Genomic DNA, 22,094 nt, shown 5'->3' on the forward strand with positions numbered 1-22,094 from the left:
AAACACAAGGCACCTGCCCTTGGGGTGCCATGCTAGTTACGCCACGCTAGGTAGCTTTAATACAAAGGGAGAATTGAGTTCATTGTGTCCTCGGTAAGAAGGTAAATTTACAGATGAACCTGAGATGAAGGAGTATCAGTTGCTACATTCCAGGAATGAACCAGATTACTAAAGATTCAAACAGTTTAGGGAAATGAGCAGAAACGAGGCTAATGAAATTCAGTCTTACACAGCTGGAAGGTCATGCATTAAAGCAGAATCCATAATACATTTAAATGGAGATTTAATAGGTAGAATTGCAGAAAATAATGAGGAAAGAGCCCTAGGGCTAGATAATAATAATATCATCAAGAGTTTAGTTATAAATAAGGGATTTCCTTGTAGAGCAGAGAAACTAATGGTTCCTCCCTGCAAATGAGTTTCTTACATCTCTTTTGGAATCTTGTGTGCAGTTCTGAGCTAATAGAAACTGAGCATTGTGTTAAAAAGGGAGCATGAGAGACAAAAGGCAAGTCTGGTCTGGGACTCAGGAACACATTATAATATTTTTAAAGGCATTTCTCACCCTCTAACAGAGCTGAGTACAAAAAGAAGTATTCTTTAAGCTTTGGCTCAGGGGATGATTAGTTCCAATTTGTTTCACGCCTCTTTCTCACCCTTTTGCTAACTTAGCACTTTTCTCTGTTGTGTATTTCTAGTATAGGGCTTCTAAATTAATTACAGGGAGAGAGCAAGGAGTGTGAGCTGAAAAAAATGAAATGAAATACTTTTGAAGTTAGCGCTGAAATGAGTACTGTCAGGTACATAGAGGTCAGGTTATCCCAGAACCAGCAATTCTGGGTGGGCTACTGCTTCAGGAGATCGGAAACAGCCCCAAACCACAAGAGCCACCATCTGCAGAGGCCAGGAAAAAAGCCCAGTGGAGGAAGAGAAAGGCCGTAGAGTGTGTGGTCTGAGGGGTCAGGAACTGGAGTCTTCTGTGGTGGTAGGTTTCATCCCTTTTCTTCTAACTGGCATGCAATTCTCTCACGATTGGTGTTCTAGTTTGCTAATGCTGCCGGAATGCAAAACCAGAAATGGACTGGCTTTTATAAAGGGGGTTTATTTGGTTACACAGTTAGAGTCTTAAGGCCATAAAGTGTCCAGGTAACACATCCACAATCAAGTACCTTCACTGGAGAATGGCCAATGGTGTCCAGAAAATCTCTGTTAGCTGGGAAGGCATGTGCTGGCGTCTGCTCCAGAGTTCTGGTTTCAAAATGGCTTTGTCCCAGGACGTTCCTCTCTAGGCTGCAGTTCTTCAAAAATTTCACTCTTAGTTGCTCTTGGGGCGTTTTTCCTCTCTCAGCTTCTCCAGAGCAAAAGTCTGCTTTCAACGGCTGTCTTCAAACTCTCCTATCATCTGCAGCTCCTCTCTCAGTTCCTGTGTTTCTTCAAAGTGTCCCTCTTGGCTGTAGCTGCTCTTCAAAATGTCACTCACAGCTGCAGTAAGTTCCCTCTGCCTGTCAGCTCATTTATATGGCTCCACTGATCAAGGCCCACCCTGAATGGGCAGGCCAGCACCTCCATGGAAATTATCCAGAGTCATCAACCACAGTTGGGTGGGGCGCATTCCATGGAAACACTCAAAGAATTACAATCTAACACTGATAGGTCTGCCCACACAAGATTACATCAGAGATAATGGCGTTTGGGGGGACATAATACATTCAAACTGGAACAGTTGGCTAAATAAAATTTGAGCTCACTTCCTAAGAGGTTCTCTCCTTCCTTTAAGGCTCTCTAGTTCCTTTAGGTAATAAGAGAATGAGAGTCTTCCTTCAGACCTGCTCTGTCCAATGCAGTGGCCACTGAGCCCTTGAAGTGTGGCCAGTCCTGTAGTGCTGTATGTATAAAATATGCAATGGGGTTTTGCAGACTTCACCTGAAAAAGAATGCAAAATATCTCATTAATGTTTTTTTGTTGATTATATATTGAAAAGATGATATTTGGGATATATTGGGCTAAATAAAATACATTGTTAAAATGAATTGTACCTTTCTTTTACTTTTCTTAATGTGGCTACTAAAAGATTTAAAATGTAAATCTGCTTTAGACTTTCAAATAGTGGAACAGATTTCCAATGTACCAGTTTGCAGTCCCCTTATTAAACAGGTGATGGGAGAGAGTAAGGGTGGGGCAAACAGCTAAACTGGGAGTTTGTTTCCATTTTTCTTTTTCTGAGAATATAATCTCAAACCTCTCAGTCTCGATTTTCAATTGGAGTGAATGCTTGGTTTCAATGAATCCTTGTGGTATAGAAATTTACTTAGTATTTTAAGGAATGCAGCTGGGCAGAAAGAAAGGACCCTGTGAATAAGATTAATTCTTTAGGTATAATTTCACATGATTAAACCCATAAAGTCTGTGGCTTGTGAAAACACTGCTCTTCACAGAAGACGAAAAATGCCATCATTTATCCATCTTTGTATACTAAAGGAAATTGAGAAAATGTTAATCCAAATAGAACACTAAACTCTCTGTTGTGCCCTAGATTGTTGCATCTGGAAAAACAAAAACAAAAACAAAAAACAAAAAAGAAAGCAGAGCTCTTTTTGATGGTGGATTTCTTTTTTTCTGTGTATCTCAAAGAACAGACTGTGGTCTAAATTGGAAAAAAATATTTAAGCCTTATATAAACAGGTAAAGGCATGTGGATGGGTATGGAATTATCCATAAATCTACAGGACTGGAGAAACACTCCCTTTTCCCACCCCTGGAAAGACTGATTCGCTGTATAATTCTTGCAATCCAGGTGGCTTTTTGGCAGCTGCTCTTTTATAACTGCAGATATAAAAGCAATTACTTGGCACCATTTTTTATGCTGTTCTATTAGAAAAATGATTTATATAAATACACAAACTAGAAAATGATCATAAAAAACAGCTATTGTAAACCTACAACTTCTCTAATAAAGAAAAAAATGCAGAACAAGAACAACAAAAAAGAAAACCACCAAACAACTAAATGCATATTATTCTACACAAGGGATTTACACAATTGAAACTGAAATTTACCAATGAAAAGAAATGTGATTATAAAATATTTTGGGATTAATAAAGCACTGAATGATTTGTGTACACTCAACATCTTTATTGAGACCATCTAATATCTCTTTTTAATCTTGTTGAAAGGTAAGTGATTTAAGCGATTACATTCTCCACATGAAAATGGCTACAATTCTATTTGGTGGAGTTAGCAACATTTTCAACAGGATGTCAAAAATGACCTTGAACCACATCTGCAAAGCATAGTGGGAGGAAGACACCTGATTGGAGGATAAATTTGGTTGTTTAACATAATTGCTTTTCCAAAATGAACCCTAGAGCTTTATGCTAAAATAGGTTGTCTAGTAGGCTTTAGGGCTGACAATGGCTTTTAAATCTTACTAATCTTCCCTGGAATTAAACCAGCATGAGTCAAAGAGAAAAAGAGATTTCTGTAACATTTACTAATCTCTGAGTTCTTTTTATATTAAAAAAGGATTAGTAGCTGTTCTGGTTTGCTAAAGCTGCCGTTATGCACCATACCTGAAATGGATTGGCTTTTAAAAGGGGATTTATTAAATTACAAATTTACAGTTGTTCCAAGGCTGAGAAAAGGTCCAAATTAAGGCATGAACAAGAGGACACCTTCACTGAAGAACAGCTGAGGCCATCCGGAACCCCTCTGTCAGCTGGGAAGGCACGTGGCTGGCATCCACTATTCCTTTGCTCCCAGATTACATTTCAAAATGGCTTTCTCTAGAATGTCTCTGGGTCTCTCTTAGCTTTTCCAGAGCAAACCCTGGGCTTCATCTCTTAGCTTAGCATCTCCAACCATCTCTACATGTCAGCAGGCATCTGGATCTACTCTTAGTTCTCTTAAATACTCCAGTGAACTAATCAAGACCCACCCTGAATGGGCAGGGCCACACCTCCATGAAAATAATCTAATCAGAACTATCACCCACAGTTGGGTAAGTCATATCTCCATGGAAACAGTCAATCAAAAAGCTTCCACCTAATCAAAAAAACTAATAAATCTGCCCCCACAAGACTGCATTAAAGAACATGGTTTTTTGGGAGACATAATATTTCCAAACTGGCACAGTAGCTTAATGTTATTGTTTCTTTTTAAATTTCTGACAGTATTGCTAAATGCATTTAGATTGTGTCACTGAGCGATCACAACTGAATTCATAAAGATTTCATCAACCAGACCAGATCAGAAAGCACAAGCAAAGTAATAATGCATACTTCCAAGAATCACGGTTTAACATGTATTAGAATTTAGAAAGAAAATACAAAATATGACAGATTTCAAACTGTCTTTATATTCATGCATTGTGTTTAACCATGGTATTTATTATAAAGACACAGAAATTTGAGAACTAGAAAGAACCTTTGAAAAAATATTCGTACAGGGTGGTGGCACAGAGCACAGGCAAGGGCACCTGACTTTGCGTTCTGAGCCTGGGTCTGCGGTTTACTAGGTTTATAAGAGGCAGGTTATTTAACTTCCTGAAAACTCAGTTTCCCTCAACTGTAAAAGAACAATCATCATAATAGTACCTATCTTATAGAGTTATGGAGATTAAATGAGACAATGTATATATCTGGCACAAAAGAGGATGGTTATTTATGGTTATTTTCACAGGTGAGGAAACTGCAGTAAGGAGAGTTGTCTATGGCCCCACCATTAAGTTGTTAAAGAGTTACAGCTAGAATTCAAGTGCAGTGCTCTCAACTCTTCACCATGACTTTAGATTTTCCCTTTGGACTTTAAAATTATTAATTTCTACAGTCCTATTGCACTTTTTGGGGGTGGGGGGGTGCAGGTCATAAACCCCAAATACAACTAAATGCAAACACCTACAATGCAGAAAAATACATCCCGAATTTTAATAATTAAAAAAATTAAATATCTAAATTGTAATAGATTCATATCTCAGAAGCCATTAATTGGCATGAGTTAATCACTTTTCTTCAAAATGTATTGACCTGGAAGGTTTCACATGTGCTTCCTTCACTTCTGAACTCTTTCTACACGCTTTCTTTCAGTTTGTCTCCCTCTGGTGGATTTTTAAAAAAAAAACTTGCTTTTCCTTTCAGAATTACTGTATATCACATATTTGAGATTATTTGGGATGGGAAGTTTAAATTAAGAGCTCATCAGTTGTCAACCTGGTTGATGTTGTGGGACTTCTAGAGAACTGTCTTACCTGGATGAGAGTCTTTGTAAAGGCTTGAATTCAGGGAGGGTAGAAGTAGGAGATTGCATTTGTTCCCATAGGCGGGCATGAAGTCACACATGCAAAGTCATCAAGGTATGTTCAGAGAACCACATGTGGTTTGAAATCACTGAGAATAAAGTGCAAGAATTAGGGGTGAAAGGCTGTGACAGGAGAAGAAGTGGAAAGGTAAGCAGGGCCAGATCATGGGGGCCTTTTAAGTTATATTTGAATTTTACCTTGTAGGTAATAAGAATCATACAAGTTAGGACTAGGCTGCAAAAACAGAAAACCAAATAAGTTGCTTTTAAAAAACAAAAGTTTATTTCTGTCATTTGTAAAAGAATTCAGGAAGTAAGTACTCTAGGGTTTGATGTTGAGCACCCTGTCATCAGGGATCCAGGCTCCACCCAACTCCCTAATCCTCTACCCCTAGGATATGGTCTTTATCCCCACAGTCCAAAATAGCTGCCAGAGCTCCAGCCATCATATGCATTAATCCAACTGAACATCTTCACTGGCACTACAAATTTGACTTTTCCAAAAAATAAATTCATTGATTTCCACCCCCAAATCAGTTCTTCCCCTTTTTTTCTCTAGCAGTTTGTTTCACTGAAAGAAATAGAAATGAAAATGAGACTGAGGAGGGATCAGAGACTCTGTAGCCCAGAAGAGAGACCATATGCCTCAGAAAACAAGAGAGAAGTGCTTTGAAATGGAATGGTGACCAGTCATGCCAAATGCTGCAGTGGGATCAAGTCACATAAGGTTTTTTTTTTTTTTCTTTTTTTTTTTTTTCTTTTGCTCAGTATATATTTATTGAATGATTCAGTAACAGAATTGCCTCCCTTTTCTTTTTTTAAAAAAATTTTTCTTGAAATAAATACAAACTTACAGGAACAGTTGCACAAATAATACAAACCCCATACACAGAACTCTAGCATACCCCAACCTCCCCTCCACCGATACCCTGATCTACCAACTTTAAAATTTTGTCACTTTACTATTTCTTTCTTTCCCTCCCTTCCTCCCTGTCTATCATCCATCATCTATTGCTCTGTCTTCTGAACATATGAGAGCAAGTTGCACACATCCTTGAACAAATAATATAATTCACATATACATTTCCTATGAACAAGAACATTCATTTATGTAATCACATTAAGTGTAGTTAAGAAGTTTAAGAAATTTAACATTGATATAAAGCTTACATTCTATATTTCATTTTTTTTCCTTATGTCCCAATGGTGTCCTTTTGAGCCTTTTCTCCTCTATTCTTAGATCTCATCCATGATCATCTATGGCATTTAATTGTTATTATCTATTTAGACTGTCTTTTTTTTTCAATTGTGGAAGCATATATACAGCATAAATCTTCCCATTCCAACCCCTCCCAAGCATTCCATTTAGTGGGATTAATCACATTCACAATGTTGCAATGCCATCACCTTCCCACCATCCATTGCTAGAAATTTCCCTTCACCCCAAACAGAAACCCTACACTCATTTCTTATTAACTCCCCATTGCCCCTTCCCCCACTTCTTGTAACCCATACTCTGCTTTTCTTCTCTATGATCATATTCTCTGATACTTTCTTTGTGTTTACCATGGGGCTTAAATTTAACTTCTTAAGTCTATAACAATCTTGTTTTCTTTGATACCAACTTAACTTCAATAGGACGCATAAACTATGTTTCTATACTCCTCCATTCCCCCACCTTTATGTAGCTCTTATCAAAAACTACATATTTTACATTGAGTCCAAAATCACTGATTTATCTTACACTTTATTTATTTTAGATCCTGTAGGAAGTAAGTAGTGGAGTTACAAATCAAAAATACAGTAGTATTGGTATTTATATTTACCATGTGATCTTTACTGGAAATCTTTATTTCTTCATGTGGTTTCAGTCAATTGTTTAGTGTCCCTTCCTTTCAGCCTGCATGATTCCCTTTAGTGTTTCTTATAGGACTGATCTACTGGTGATGAAGTCTCTCAGCTTTTGATTATCTGGGAATGTTTTCATCTCCCCCTCATTTTTAACCTCCAGGTGTTTGTGAATTTTCTAAGTCTCTGATGGTTATTGACTTCTGTTTGTATTCCATTGTGGTCAGAGAATGTGCTTTGAATAACTTCAATTTTTTTTTTTTTTTGAGTTTATTGAGGTTTGTTTTATGTCCCAGCCTATGGTCTATTCTGGAGAAAGTTCTGTGATCACTAGAGAAGAATGTGTATCCTGGTGATTTGGGGTGTAATGTTCTATATATGTCTGTTAAATTTCTCTATCTCTCTCTCTCCTTTCTTTGTTTCTCTGTCGGTAGGGCTCCCTTTAGTATCTCCAGTAGGGCAGGTCTTTTATTAGCAAAATCTCTCAGCATTTGTTTGTCTGTGAAAAATTTAAGCTCTCCCTCAAATTTGAAGGAGAGTTATGCTGGATAAAGTATTCTTGGTTGGAAATTTTTCTCTCTCAGAATTTTGAATATGTCATGCCACTGCCTTCTTGTCTCCATGGCGGCCGCTGAGTAGTCACTACTTAGTCTTATGTTGTTTCTTTGTATGTGGTGAATTGCTTTTCTCTTGCTGCTTTCAGAACTTGCTCCTTCTCTTCAGTATTTGACAGTCTGATCAGAATATGTCTTAGAATGGGTTTATTTGGATTTATTCTATTTGGAGTTGGCTGGGCATTTATGCTTTGTGTATTTATATTGTGTAGAAGGTTGGGGAAGTTTTCCCCAACAATTTATTTGAATACTCTTTCTAGACCTTTACCCTTCTCTTCTCCTTCTGGGACACCAATGAGTTTTAAATTTGGACGTTTTATTTTATCTATCATATGCCTGAGATCCATTTTGATTTTTTGAATTTTTTTCCTCATTCTTTCTTTTGTTCTTTCATTTTCCATTCTGTGGTTCTCAAGGACATTGAGTCATTGTTCCACTTCCTCTAGTCTTGTACTATGAGTATCCAGAATCTTTTTAATTTGGTTGACAGTTTCTTTTATTTCCATAAGATCATCTATTTTTTTTTTAGATTTTTTTTATAAAATTCAGTTTTATTGAAATACATTCACACACCATACAATCATCCATGATATACAATCCACTGTCCACAGTATGATAACATAGTTATGCGTTCGTCACCACAATCTATCTCTGAACATTTTCCTTACATCAGAAAGAACCAGAACAAGAATAAAAAATAAAAGTGAAAAAAAAACACCCAAATCATCCCCCCATCCCACACCATTTGTCCTTTAGTTTTTATCCCCATTCCTCCACTCATCCATACACTAGATAAAGGGGGTGTGATCCACAAGGTCTTCACAATCACACTGTCACCCCTTGTAATCTACATTATTGTATAATTGTCTTCAGGAATCCAGACTGCTAGGTTGGAGTTTGGTAGTTTCAGCTATTTACTTCCAGCTATTCCAATACATTAAAGCCTAAGAGATGTTATCTATATAGTGCATAAGAATGTCCACCAGAGTGACCTCTCAACTCCATTTGGAATCTCTCAGACACTGAAACCATTTCGTCTCATTTTGCATCCCCCTTTTGGTCAAGAAGATACTCTCAGTCCCACGATGCCGGGTCCATATTCATTCCCGGAAGTCATACTCTGCGTTGCCAGGGAGATTTACACCCCTGGGAGTCGGGTACCACATAGGGGGGAGGGCAGCGAGTTCACCTGTCGAGATGGCTCAGAGAGAGAGAGGGCCACATCTGAGCAACAAAGAGGTACTCAGGGGGAGACTCTTAGACACCATTACATACAACTTTAGACTCTCCTTTGTGGTAATGAGCTTCATAAGTGCAAGTCCCATGCTCGAGGGCTCAGCACATCAAACCACCAGTCCCAATGTTTGTGACAACATACAGTAGGGGATCAGCATCTCAAAGTTTAGAGATAAGCCTTACAATTCAGGGATAGAGTTAACTGCTGTAAGAGCTTACAATCTAGGGACTATTACAATTATTGTGTCCACGTTAGGCTATGTTCTAAGATTCAATTCTGAGTTTATACATTGTAGTTAGTTCATATTGGTGAGGCATCATCCCTCTCACCATGTTTTCTCCAACACTTTTACTCCTATATATATATTTTCCTACAATTTTATAGAGTTATATTCACATACCATACATTTATCCACAGTGTACAATCAGTTGTTCATGGTATCATCATAAAGTTGTACATTTATCACCACAATCAGCATTTGAACATACTGATTACTACAAGAAAAATTGTTTTTTTTTTTTTAGCAATAAGAAAAAATGATAAAAAGAAAAATAACATGTCATACAATACAATACACTACTAAGGACAGCAAATAACACCACTACCAAGAATCCCATATTACTCCCCTATATCCCCTTCTCATATACATTTAGCGTTGGTGTATTGCCTTTGTTACATTTAATGGAGGTATATTACAATGTTACTGTTGACCATAAACTCCAGTTTGCTTTGATTATGTTTTTTCCTGTATACCATCCCTTTTTCAAATTTCTACATGGTTGACATTCATTTGCTTTCCCACATGCAAAAACATTTTTATATTTGTATATTTAGTAACAGTCATTGGCCACTCCAGTTTTTGCCACGTTATACAGTCCCAGTCTTTATCATCTATCTTTACCTCTGGTGTCATACATTCTCCTATCCCACCTCTTTCAGCTTTACTCACAGACATCTTTGTTCAGCGTACTTACAATACCGTGCTACCATCACACAGTATTATGCTATCTATTTCTGGATCTATGCAATCAATCCTAAACATTCTGTACTCCTTCAGCATCAGATGGCTGATCTCTGCCCTCTTTCTATCTCTTGGTCACCTGTGTTGTCAGCTTTTAACTCCCAAAGTTTGTTCATTAATGTCTGTTCATATTAGTGAGACCATACAGAATCTGTCCTTTTGTTTCTGGCTAACTTCACTCAACATAATGTCCTCAAGGTTCATCCACATTATTACATGATCCATGTCTTTGTTCTGTCTTACAGCTGCATAATATTCCATCATGTGTATATACCACAGTTTGTTTATCCACTCGTCCTTTGATGGGCATTTGGGCTGTTTCCATCTCTTGGCAATTGTGAATAATGCTGCAATAAACATTGGTTTACAAATGTCTGTTTGTGTCTTAAGTTTCAGTTCCTCTGAGTATATACCCAGCAATGGAATAGCTGGGTCATATGGCAAATCTATATTTAGCTTCCTGAGGAACCTCCATACTGTCTTCCAGAGTGGCTGCACCAATCTACATTCCCACCAACAATGAATAAGTGTGCCTCTTTCTCCACATCCTCTCCAGCACTTGTCATTTTCTGTTTTTTGGATAATGGCCATTCTGGTAGGTGTGAGACGATATCTCATTGTGGTTTTGATTTGCATTTCCTTAATAGCCAGTGAAGTTGAGCATTTTTTCATATGCTTTTGAGCCATTTGTATTTCCTCTTCAGAAAAATGTCTGTTCATGTCTTTTGCCCATTTTTTAATTGGATTGTTTGTCTTTCTGGTATTGAGATGCAGGATTCCTTTATATATTCGGGATATTAAACCCTTATCTGATATGTGGTTTCCAAATATCATCTCCCATTGTGTAGGTTGCCTTTTGACTTTTCTGACAAAGTCCTTTGATGTACAAAAGTGTTTAATTTTGAGGAGATCCCATTTGTCTATTTGTTCTTTGGTCGCTTGTGCCTTGGGTGTGAGGTCTAAGAAACCACCTCCTTTCACAAGATCTTTAAGATATTGCCCTACATTTTCTTCTAAGAGTTTTATGGTCTTGGTGCTAATGTTTAGGTCTTTGATCCACTTTGAATTAATTTTGGTATAAGGTGTGAGATGGACATCCTCTTTCATTCTTTTGGAAATGGATATCCAGTTCTCCAAACACCATTTATTGAACAGGCTGCTCTTTCCCAGTTGCTTCGGCTTCACTGCCTTATCAAAGATCAGTTGTCCATAGATGTGAGGGTCTACTTCTGAACACTCAATTCGATTCCATTGATCAGTATATCTGTCCTTATGCCAGTACCATGCTGTTTTGAGCACTGTAGCTTTGTAATATGCTTCAAAGTCAGGTAGTGTGAGACCTCCCACTTCACTCCTCTTTCTCAAGACATTTTTGGCTATTTGGGGCACCTTACCCTTCCAAATAAATTTAGTTATTGGTTTTTCTATTTCTGTAAAGTAAGTTGTTGGGATTTGAATTGGTATTGCATTGAATCTGTAAATCAGTTTAGGTAAAATTGCCATCTTAACTATATTTAGTCTTCCAATCCATGAACATGGTATGTTCGTCCATTTTTTCAGGTCTTGTTCAATTTCTTTTAGCAGTTTCTTATAGTTTTCTATGTCAAGGTCTTTTGTGTCCTTGGTTAAGTTTATTCCTAAATACTTGATTCTTTTGGTTGCTATTGTAAATGGGATTTTTTTCTTGATTTCCTCCTCTTGTTGCACATTACTTGTGTATAGGAACACTACAGATTTTTGCGTGTTGATCTTGTAGCCTACTACTTTGCTGTATTCATTGACTAGTTCTAGTAGCTTTGCTGTAGATTTTTCTGGATTTCCTACATATAGAATCATGTCATCTGCAAATAGTGAAAGTTTTACTTCTTCCTCTCCAATTTGGATGCCTTTTATTACTTTTTCTTGCCTAATTGCTCTAGCTAGAACTTCCAGCACAATGTTGAATAGCAGTGGTGATAGTGGGCATCCCTGTCTTGTTCCTGATCTTAGAGGAAAAGCTTTCAGTCTCTCCCTATTGAGTGTGATGTTAGCTGTGGGTTTTTCATATATTGCCTTTATCATATTGAAAAAGTTCCCTTCTATTCCTATCTTTTGAAGTGTTTTCATCAGGAAAGGATGTTAAATTTTGTCAAATGCCTTTTCTGCATCAATCGAGATGATCATGTGGTTCTTCTGCTTTGATTTATTGATGTGGTGTATTACATTAATTGATTTTCTTGTGTTGAACCAGACTTGCATACCTGGAATAAATCCCACCTGGTCGTGGTGTATAATTCTTTTAATGTGCTGCTGGATTCGATTTGCGAGTATTTTGTTGAGGATTTTTGCATCTATATTCATTAAAGAAATTGGTCTATAATTTTCTTTTTTTGTAGTATCTTTGCCTGGTTTTGGTATTAGGGTGATGATGGCTTCATAGAAAGAGTTAGGTAGCTTTCCCTCTACTTCAATTTTTTTGAAGAGATTGAGCAGGATTGGTACTAATTCGTTCTTGAATGCTTGGTAGAATTCACATCTGAAACCATCTGGTCCTGGGCTTTTCCTTTTTGGGAGCTTTTTGATGACTGACTCAATCTCTTTACTTGTGATTGGTTTGTTGAGGTCGTCTATTTCTTCTTGAGTTAATGTTGGTTGTTTATGCTTTTCTAGGAAGTTGTCCATTTAATCTAAGTTGTCTAGTTTATTAGCATATAGTTGCTCATAGTATCTTCTCATTATCTCCTTAATTTCTGCAGGGTCGGTAGTTATATTTCCTTTCCCATTTCTGATTGCATTTATTTGCATCTGCTCTTTTTTTTTTGTTAGCCTAGCCAGTGGTCCATCGATTTTATTGATTTTCTCAAAGAACCAACTTCTGGTTTTGTTGATTCTCTCTATTGTTTTCCTGTTCTCAATTGTATTTATTTCTGCTCTAATCTTTGTTATTTCTTCCCTTCTGCTTGCTTTGGGGTTAGTTTGCTGTTCTTTCTCTAATTCCTCCAGGTGAGCAGTTAACTCTTCAATTTTTGCTCTCTCTTCTCTTTTAATATAGGCATTTAGGGCAATAAATTTCCCTCTCAGCACTGCCTGTGCTGCATCCCATAAGTTTTGATAAGTTGTGTTTCATTGTCATTTGCCTCGAGGTATTTACTAATTTCTCTAGTAATTTCTTCCTTTACCCACTGGTTTTCTAAGAGGGTGTTGTTTAGCCTCCATATGTTTGTGAATTTTCTGACCTTCTGCCTTTTATTTATTTCCAACTTCATTCCATTGTGGTCTGAGAAAGTGTTTTGTATAATATCAATATTTTTAAATTTGTTGAGACTTGCTTTGTGACCCAACATGTGGTCTATCCTAGAGAATGTTCCATGAGCACTTGAGAAAAAAGTGTATCCTGCTGTTGTTGGATGTAGTGTTCTATAAATGTCTGTCAAGTCTAGTTCATTTGTCATACAATTCAACATCTCTGTTTCTTTAGTGATCCTCTGTCTAGATGTTCTATCCATTGATGAGAGTGGTGTATTGAAGTCTCCAACTATTATTGTAGCGGTATCTATTTCTCCTTTCAGTGATCACAGTGTTTTCCTCATGAATTTTGGGGCATTCTGGTTTGGTGCATAAATATTTATGACTGTTATGTTTTCTTGATGAATTGACCCTTTTATTAATATATAGTGTCCTTCTTTGTCTCTTTTAATTGTTTCGCTTTTGAACTCTAACTTGTCTGATATTAATATAGCTACTCCCGCTTTTTTCTGGTTGTTGTTTGCATGAAATATCTTTTTCCAACCTTTCACTTTCATTCTATGTTTGTCCTTGTGTCTAAAGTGAGTTTCTTGTAGACAGCATATAGATGGGTCCTGTTTTTTAATCCATTCTGCCAGTCTGTGTCTTTTTATTGGGGAGTTTAATCCATTTACATTTAGTGTTATTACTGTAGGGGCAGTACTTTCTACTACCATTTTGTTTTTTGGAATTTATATGTCATATCTTATTTTTTCCTCTCCTTTTACCTTTCCTGATAATCTTCATTTCTGCACTCTTCTCCAACTCTCTCTCTCCTGTCTTTTCCTATCAGCCTGTAGCACTCCCTTTAGTATTTCTTGTAGTGCCGGTCTCTTATTCACAAACTCTCTCAGTGTCTGTTTGTCTGAAAATGTTTTAATCTCTCCCTCATTTTTGAAGGAAAATTTTGCTGGATATAGAATTCTTGGTTGGCAGTTTTTCTCTTTCAGTATCTTAAATATATCATGCCACTGTCTTCTTGCCTCCATGGTTTCTGCAGAGAAATCTGTACATAGTCTTATTGACTTTCCCTTGTATGTGATGGATTGCTTTTCTCTTGCTGCTTTCAGAATCCTCTCTTTGTCTTTGACATTGGACAATCTGACCAGTAAGTGTCTTGGAGTAGGTCTATTGGGATCTATTCTATTTGGGGTACATTGTACTTCTTGAATCTCTAATTTTCTGTCTTTTATAAGAGTTGGGAAATTTTCAGTGAATATGTCTTCTATTACTCTTTCTGCACCTTTTCCCCTCTCTTCTCCTTCTGGGATACCCATAACACATATATTTGTGCATTTCATGTTGTCACTCAGCTCCCTAAGACCCTGCTCATATTTTTCCATTTTTTTCACCATCTGTTCTTTTGTGTGTATGAATTTGAATGACCTGTCTTCCAGTTCACTGATCCTTTCTTCTGCCTGTTCAAATCTACTGTTGTGTCCCTCCATTGTGTTTTTCATCTCCTCCATTGTGGCCTTCATTCCCATGAGTTCTGCCATTTGTTTTTTTAAGTTTATGAATTCTTCTTTATGGTCAGCCAGTGTCTTCTTTATATCCTTCAGCTCTTTTGCTATATCTTCCTTCATTTCATCAAATTTATTTAGCATTAGTTGCCTCCACTCCTGTGTCTCAGCTGAGCTATTAGTTTGTTCCTTTGGCTGGTCCATGTTTTCATGTTTCCTGGTATGGCTTGTTATCTTAAGTTGTCTAGGCATCTGATTCTCTTGATTAGTTTATTTTGGAGCTTGTTTTCTGTCTTTTACCTAGTGGTTTTCTTGTTGGTTGGCTTTGTTTTCTGGCCTCTGTTATTCAGTTCAACTTATTCTAGACCTCTAACTTAGGTTCTATTTAGTTGATCAGAATTTTTCCCCTCTTGTTTTTTCTGTTTCTTGCTCTGCCTCTATGTAACCTTTTTGTGAGTGGGTCTCCTCAGATATGGTCGACCCTAGTCAGATTTTCCCAGTCTAGTGAGGCCCAGGTCTCATTGGGAGGGTATGGAGTTTTCCTGAGAATGAGACCCTCCTATGAGGCCTTTAGAATTGGTGCTTTTCCTCTCCTGTCCAGCAGGTGGTGCTGGCCAGCATTCAGCTCCCCCACCAGTGTAAGGAGGTATGGAGCCTTTAGTTCTCCTGGTGACTCTGATCCTGTCAGGGGCGTGGCTGACTGAAGCCGGAATCTGAATTCCAGCCCCTGGGGTCTGAATTCCCAGAAGGAGGACTGCCAGTTGAGCTGGGCCTCCCTCCACTCTCCCAATCCTCAGAACTCCAGTTGTCTCTCAGGGGCACTATTCCCTTCTCCTCTCTCCTCTTTGAGGCCTCTCCAGGTAGATTCCTTGGTCAGCCTGAGTTGCCAATTAAAGACGGGGGTGGAGGCCTTCAGTAGTGAATACGGAATTCAGAGACACTGTGGGTACTCTGTCTCCTCTCAAGCCCAGCCTAGTCCCTCAACCTGGGCTTTCCGATAGAAAATAACCACATATATTACTCTTAGATTTAAAAAAAAAAAAAAAAAAAAAAAAAGGAAATAAAAGAAAAAAGAGTCTCTTTTAAACGTCTCTCCCCAGCCTGGAAGTTTTGTCAGTGTCAGAATAGAGCATTTAAAGATATGCTTTGGGCTATTGTCTGATAATTACTCTCCAACCGCTTCAGTTCCACCCCTGCTGGGGGCTACTGAAATGCAAAACGATAAGGGATCAGTGAGAAGCCAGAAGGGAGGAAATGTAAGGGAAAAAAAAAAATGGCTTTTTTGGAGTCTGGGAATGGGTGCCCGCTTTTACGTGACCCCACTTCTTGGATCCCAGCCCTTCTTTAGCACCCCAGCTCCCAAAGTTAGTTAATTAATTTGTTAATTAATTCTGCAGTTGAGGCTGGGTTGAGCCTCCCTTCTTGCCCTCAGCAGATTGCTGTTTTTTGGTTTTTTTTTTTTTTCCCCTCCTTTCAGGGAGCTGGCAGCAAGACAGTCTGTGAGGTCTGGGTGGGGAGGGGCGCCAGACCCCTGGTCCGGGGAACTTACAGTGTTCGCTGCGATCTCAGCTTTTCCTCCAATTCCAAACTTGTGTCCAATGTGTGACTGGTTACTGGAGACCCCGAAAACACTGTTTCATATAGTTCTTGGGTAATTGCCAGCTGCTCTAGGGGAGAGACGAAATTCTGCTCCTCACCACTCCGCCATCTTGCCCCGCCTCCACAAGATCATCTATTTTTTATTTACTCTTGGAATTTCTTCTTTATACTCTTCTAAGGTCTTCTTTATGTCCTTTATATCCTGTGCCATGGTCTCATTGTTTGTCTTTAGTTCTTTGATTAATTGCTCCAAGTACTGTGTCTCTGATCTTCTGATTTGGGTGCTTGGGTCTGGGTTATCCATATCGTCTGGTTTTTTCATATGCTTTAAAATTTTCTGTTGTTTTTTGGGTTCTTGGAATTTGCTTTACTTAATAGGGTTCTTTTAAGATATGAAGAATTATTCAAACCACAATCTCTAATTTTTCAGATCTATAGCTTGGTGGCATACACTTTCTCTAACTAACCAGCCGATGGCATCTGCGAGTCACCTATTCCCCTCAAGTTGGTTCTCCCCAACTTTGTCTTTGTGGTGTGTGGGGGTCTGGTTCTTGTGGGGTCCAATTGATGCACCAAGTTTGGGTGTGTTGTTGGTGCTGTCCGCCCTGAATGTGGGGCATGTGTCTGAGCAGTTAGGGAGGCAGGGCAGCTTTAATAACCAAACCTCCCAGGTGTTCCTGGAGATTTAAGGCTGTTGCAAGAGTCTAAACCTTCAGTTCAGTCTCACCACAGATTGTCTCTGCTGCTGACCCACAAGTCCTTGGTATTGGCATAGGGTCCCTGGGATTTCTGAGTGGGTCCCTCTTCCCAGCTGTGCCCTCCCAGGGCCTCTGCTGACGGAAGGCTGTGCTACGTCACAAGTGTGTGCTGTCCCTCAAGGGAAGCCCTGGGCCGCCGGGCCGTGCAGGGGAGTTCCCAGACTGCTGTAAAGATAGCTAAATGGGGCATGTTAATTTCCCCCTTTACACACAGTTCCACCTTCCCAGCTCTGGGACAATTAGCTGTGGGTGCACAAAGGGCTATTGCCCACGCCCGATATTGTGGCATGTGCACAGTGTTGCAGGAAACACTTCCCGTCACACTGGGTCGCTTGGCGCAGCTCTGGGCTGTAGCTCCGGTGCCGGGCAGGAGCATTCCCAGCCTGCCGGGAAGATGGCTGCAAGGGGCATGTTTTTTTTCCCTTTTTGGCTCACCTCTGCCCTCCTTGCTCTGAGACAATTAGCAGTGGGCCACGAGAGGCTATCTTCCACGCCACCCTTCACTGTGCGGTTCTCGCTGCCTTATCTGCAGCCACTTTTGGGTTTTTTTTTAAAAAAAGAACTAGTCCGTCTCCAAACGCCAACCCATAGTTCTCCACACTGCAGCGCAGCTGCTGGACATTCAGCCAGCTCACTCACTCGTTTCAGAATGCAGATTCCTGGTTTCACCAAGTGCATGGTCCCTGTGGATTTAGCAGACCTTGTCCAGCTAGTGCATCGCTGGAACTGGTGTTCTGGGTCACTTTCTGGCTTTTATCTAGTATTTTTCATGGAGGTGTTTTTTGCCCTGTCTCACCTAGCCACCATCTTAGGTTCTCTTCCACATAAAGTTTTAAGGTTAGTTTTTATTAGATCTGGCAGTGAGATCATTGGTGAGTGTGTGTCTGCAGGTAGAAATGAGCCATGTTCAATGCTGAAGCTCATGGACCAGAATTGCACCTTTCTTGACTCTCACGATTATGAAAATGGAGACACGGGGCTGGGGCGGGGGCAGGGAGGGGAAGGTAGAAGTTAGCTGCAGTGATCTGGGAAGTGAAGGGAAGAGAAAGGAAGAACAGAAAGTGGTGTTAGCCTTCAAGGAACTTGAATGAGGAGAGAAGTGTCCTATCCTTGCCACATAATGGTTGACCCAACCACATACTTGAGGTTGGCATCTAATAAGAAAGATCTGGGGACATTTCAGCTCTGTTCATGGAAAAAGTCCTGCAGTCTCTTAGCCATTCACACCTAGCTTTCCCTCTGTTAGCTCCATTCCTGTGTTTACTGCGATCCTGGTACTTTGGGGCCTTAATGACCTCTGCTTTCCCCTTTGTCTTAATAGCCTTAACTTCTCAGCATTTTCTTTAGGATCCAAGTGCCTAAAGACTCCTCTAGGCCTGTTATACCCCTCTCCAAGGGAAGACTGGAAAAGAAGAGAGAAAGATACGGCAGGTGCTAGAAGGGACAAGGAAAGGTTGGGGGAGGAAGAGGCATCTTTTCTTATTTTTTTGGATGAGAGAGATGCAGAAGATGGAAGGAGGAAGACGGGATACTTTATGTAGGGATGTCCCTGGGGAGATGGAGAGGATGAATCCAGGACATGGGTGAAGGAGTGGACTCAAATAGCAGGAGAGTCATTTATTTCTGAGGCCAGAGCTAAGTAAGGGCTTAAATGAAAGTAAGTTTGCAGCTGGTGGCAAATGAGATAGGGAATTTTAAAATATATGTTATTGTCAGTATTGCTATCTTAGAAGAGTGAAGTTGCAATTGGTTCACATTTATGGAGTCCCTACGTTCCATGCAATGTACTTGGCATTTTCATACAATATCTATTTTAATCCACACAAATATTTGAGAGTCACATGTATATAGTCAAAACACATTATCAACTTAAATTTATATTCAGTAGCGTGTCATACTTTTCAAACTTCTTTGTTTATATTTTCTGATTCGATTTTTCCAGCAATTGTTGGGGTATTATCTCCTCATTTTACAGGTAAAGATGCCAAGTTTCAGAAGGTAATATAATGTGGGTGGCCTTAGGAATTCTGAGTCTACTCTCCCAAGGGAACTATTATTTCAATGCATTAAATTTTAAAAAGAGGTTTGAAGATACAGGGCATTTTAAACAGCTGGTGTGTTGGCAATAACAAAATGCCCCCTCAGCCTAAACGGGAGAGCAGAGCTTTGGAGCATTGGAAAGGATGCCATATCCCCAGAGCCAGGTGGGATGCTAGCCACTGACTCAGGGGAACTGAGGTCTGAAACGAAGTGAGAAGCATCAGGTTTCCCACCCCACGAACATTATGCTGGCCAAATCTGCATTTTCTAGATCCCTTTTTCTTTTCTTTCAAAAGATCTGAAGTTTTAAAAAAATTTAATCAAATTGGAACAAAATGGAGATTAGTACTGCTCCCTCTTAAGAGACAGTGTTTCATTGTTCTCATCAGATTTTTAATAGAGTACAGTGAGTCCATTACAAAAGGGCTCAATCTCCTCTTTTCAGTTATTACTATGGATTAAATCATAATCCTCATCCTTCATAAAATAAAATAGGCCATTACCATTATAACAGAGAGACCATAAAATGCACGATCCCAATTTCTCAGCACTGGCCTTGAATAGGGCTCTTAGGTGCTCTGGAGTTACATTAAGATCTGCAATTTAGTAGCTAACATTTCTTGAGCACTGATCCTGTCTCTTTGCTGAGCACTTTGGCTACATTATTTAATTTAAACATCACTACAACTCTTCAGGGTAGGTACTACTATCACCTGCAATTTCCACATGAGGAGCCTGAGGCATCCAGAGGCTAAGTGACTTTCTCTGCTAGTGAGCTGCAGACAGGATTTGAAGAAAGAAAGTACCATCTTGGGTAACCTGGAGATGGCTCACAGGTGGCTCTTGAAATCCTGTGGTTGGAATGAAACTGGGGGCTTCTAACAGAGAAAGAAAAAGAAGGGGGAAGTGTGGTGGCTAGTGTTACATGAAGTTCCCATGAAGGGTCTGTGCCAGTCACTGGGGAGACAAGATTGAGCCAAACAGAGAAGGTTCTGCCTCAACTTGGGCTCATAGACTGGTGGGAAGATTATGGTCTAGTCTATAGGTTGGCATTGTTTGGTCCTATTTAGTCCTTAATTATAACATTAAAGGATGCTTAATAGTTGTAACAATTTTTAAATTTTTTTTGTTCTTGTTAAAACATTCAGAGCATTATCTCTTTTTTGGGCATTTAGATTTTATCCAGTATGGATAAAGAGACAATTCCCATGTATACTTTTTGGTTTCTACAGAAATATTTTCTTAGAATAAATTTCTCTGGTGCAGTTACTAGATTGAAGGGTATGAATATCTTTATGGTTCTTCTAATACATTATCAAATTTGTTATTTATTCAACAGTATTTTTTGAACATCTACTATAAATCAGGCTTTATACTAAATACTAGGGATACACTATGAACATCAGATTAGGTCCTTGCCCTCCAGAAGCATACCAATTTATGTTACTAGAAATGTAAACTTTCAATTTTGGTGCAAACTGGCACCAAAATTTTAACTTTTTTTTTAGTTGCATCTAATTTTTATTTGCATTTAATACTTGGGGATTGCATTCTATTTTCTTCATGAATTATCTTCTTGTGTGTGAAATATCTTTGTCCATTTTTATATTCCATTTGTTTTCTTATTCCTTTCATTCCCTAAAAATTAATTTTCATTACATTTTAGAATGAATTTTAGAGTGAATTACAGAATGACTTCTTTAACATCCATTCAACTTTTCTATGTAGTTGGGGCCACTTCTGGTTTCTTTTTTGATCCCATTGAATACATTTCCATTATCTGTACTTTTAGTCCCTTGTTTTTAATACTGTTGCTTTATAATTTTGGTTTTGCTTGTCTCTATCATTGCTCTGGTTATTTTTCAGAATGTATTTTAATTATTGTGTCAAGTTTTAGAGTCTTATGGGAATATTTATTGCAACTGAGTTAAATCTTATAGCATCAGCTTTGGGGTTCTATTTGCTATTTGGAGTTCTTAATGGAGTTCCATTTGCCTGTTGTATGACCTTGCACAAATTTCTTAACTCTAAATGTTTCTCATCTGTAAACTGAGGATAAAATCAATATTTATATCATAAGGTTTTTCAGGGTTAAATGAAAAAAAAAATCTATGAAGACTTTTTAGTACTATTCCTATTTCGAGACTTCTTGAATACAAAATACAAAAAAAGTGTTAATTATTCTGATTTACTTTAACTTGGGGGCAAATAGCCATTTTTACCATGTGTTTGCTGTAAGTTAGATAGACTATGCTTCTTTTATATCAAGGAACGAAAAGCGTGTCATTGTCACGATTCCCTACACTATTTTAGCGCATTGCCCGCAATATCCCATATTCCCGCCGCTTCTTCACCTGGGACTTAGAGGGCCCAAGCGCCAAGCCTTACCGGAGCCGGTGGAAAGGGCGGGACCCATTGCCTGGGAGATGAGAGCAGGGCGGGCCTAGGGTTTAGACCCCGGCGACCAGAAGCCCAACCACCGGCGCTTCCGGGAGGCGGGAGGAAGCGAAGACGTGTGCTCGACGCGGTCTCAGCAGCCAATCAGAAGGCGGGGCGCCCATTCGAATCGCAGCCACTGCTGTAGCCGGCGGCTGTGAGGTGAGAGCGGTGGGGACGGCTTCGAGGGGTGGTGTTTCCGAGGTGGGGCCCTGCGGAGGGGCAAAGGGCGGGTGCTGGGGAAGGGGACATGCGGTAGCCCGCTGCGGAGACCGCTGAGGTGCGGCCGGGTGGTCTTAGCTCCGTTCTCCCGCTCGCCCCGGAATTCTGGGTGGGTGGCGAAGGTATCCCCTAGAGGAAGGGCGTGGGGGCAGCACCTCTTTGGGGTCCGGAAAGCCGGACTCCAGGACCTCTTCACCCCTTGAAGTGTCTCGAGTTGGTTACATTCGCTGTCACAACCTCATTAGAGACCAGCTGGAGAACAGAATCAGAAGGACGGTTTGGTTTTGATTGTGACTTAT

The 22,094-nt window shown here is 39.4% G+C and overlaps 1 long non-coding RNA gene across 1 annotated transcript; it reads right to left on the bottom strand.

Annotated features, from left to right (window-relative positions):
• Positions 1 to 1,619: 1,619 nt before the first annotated feature.
• On the bottom strand, positions 1,620 to 21,561 carry LOC119517964. Its single transcript, XR_005213665.1, has 3 exons — positions 21,526 to 21,561; positions 5,244 to 5,382; positions 1,620 to 1,924 (listed from the first exon to the last, which is right to left on the bottom strand). It is a non-coding gene; the product is annotated as an uncharacterized LOC119517964 (long non-coding RNA).
• Positions 21,562 to 22,094: the final 533 nt, after the last annotated feature.

The sequence above is a fragment of the Choloepus didactylus genome, chromosome 2, assembly GCF_015220235.1.
Source record: "Choloepus didactylus isolate mChoDid1 chromosome 2, mChoDid1.pri, whole genome shotgun sequence".
Lineage (NCBI taxonomy): Eukaryota > Metazoa > Chordata > Mammalia > Pilosa > Megalonychidae > Choloepus > Choloepus didactylus.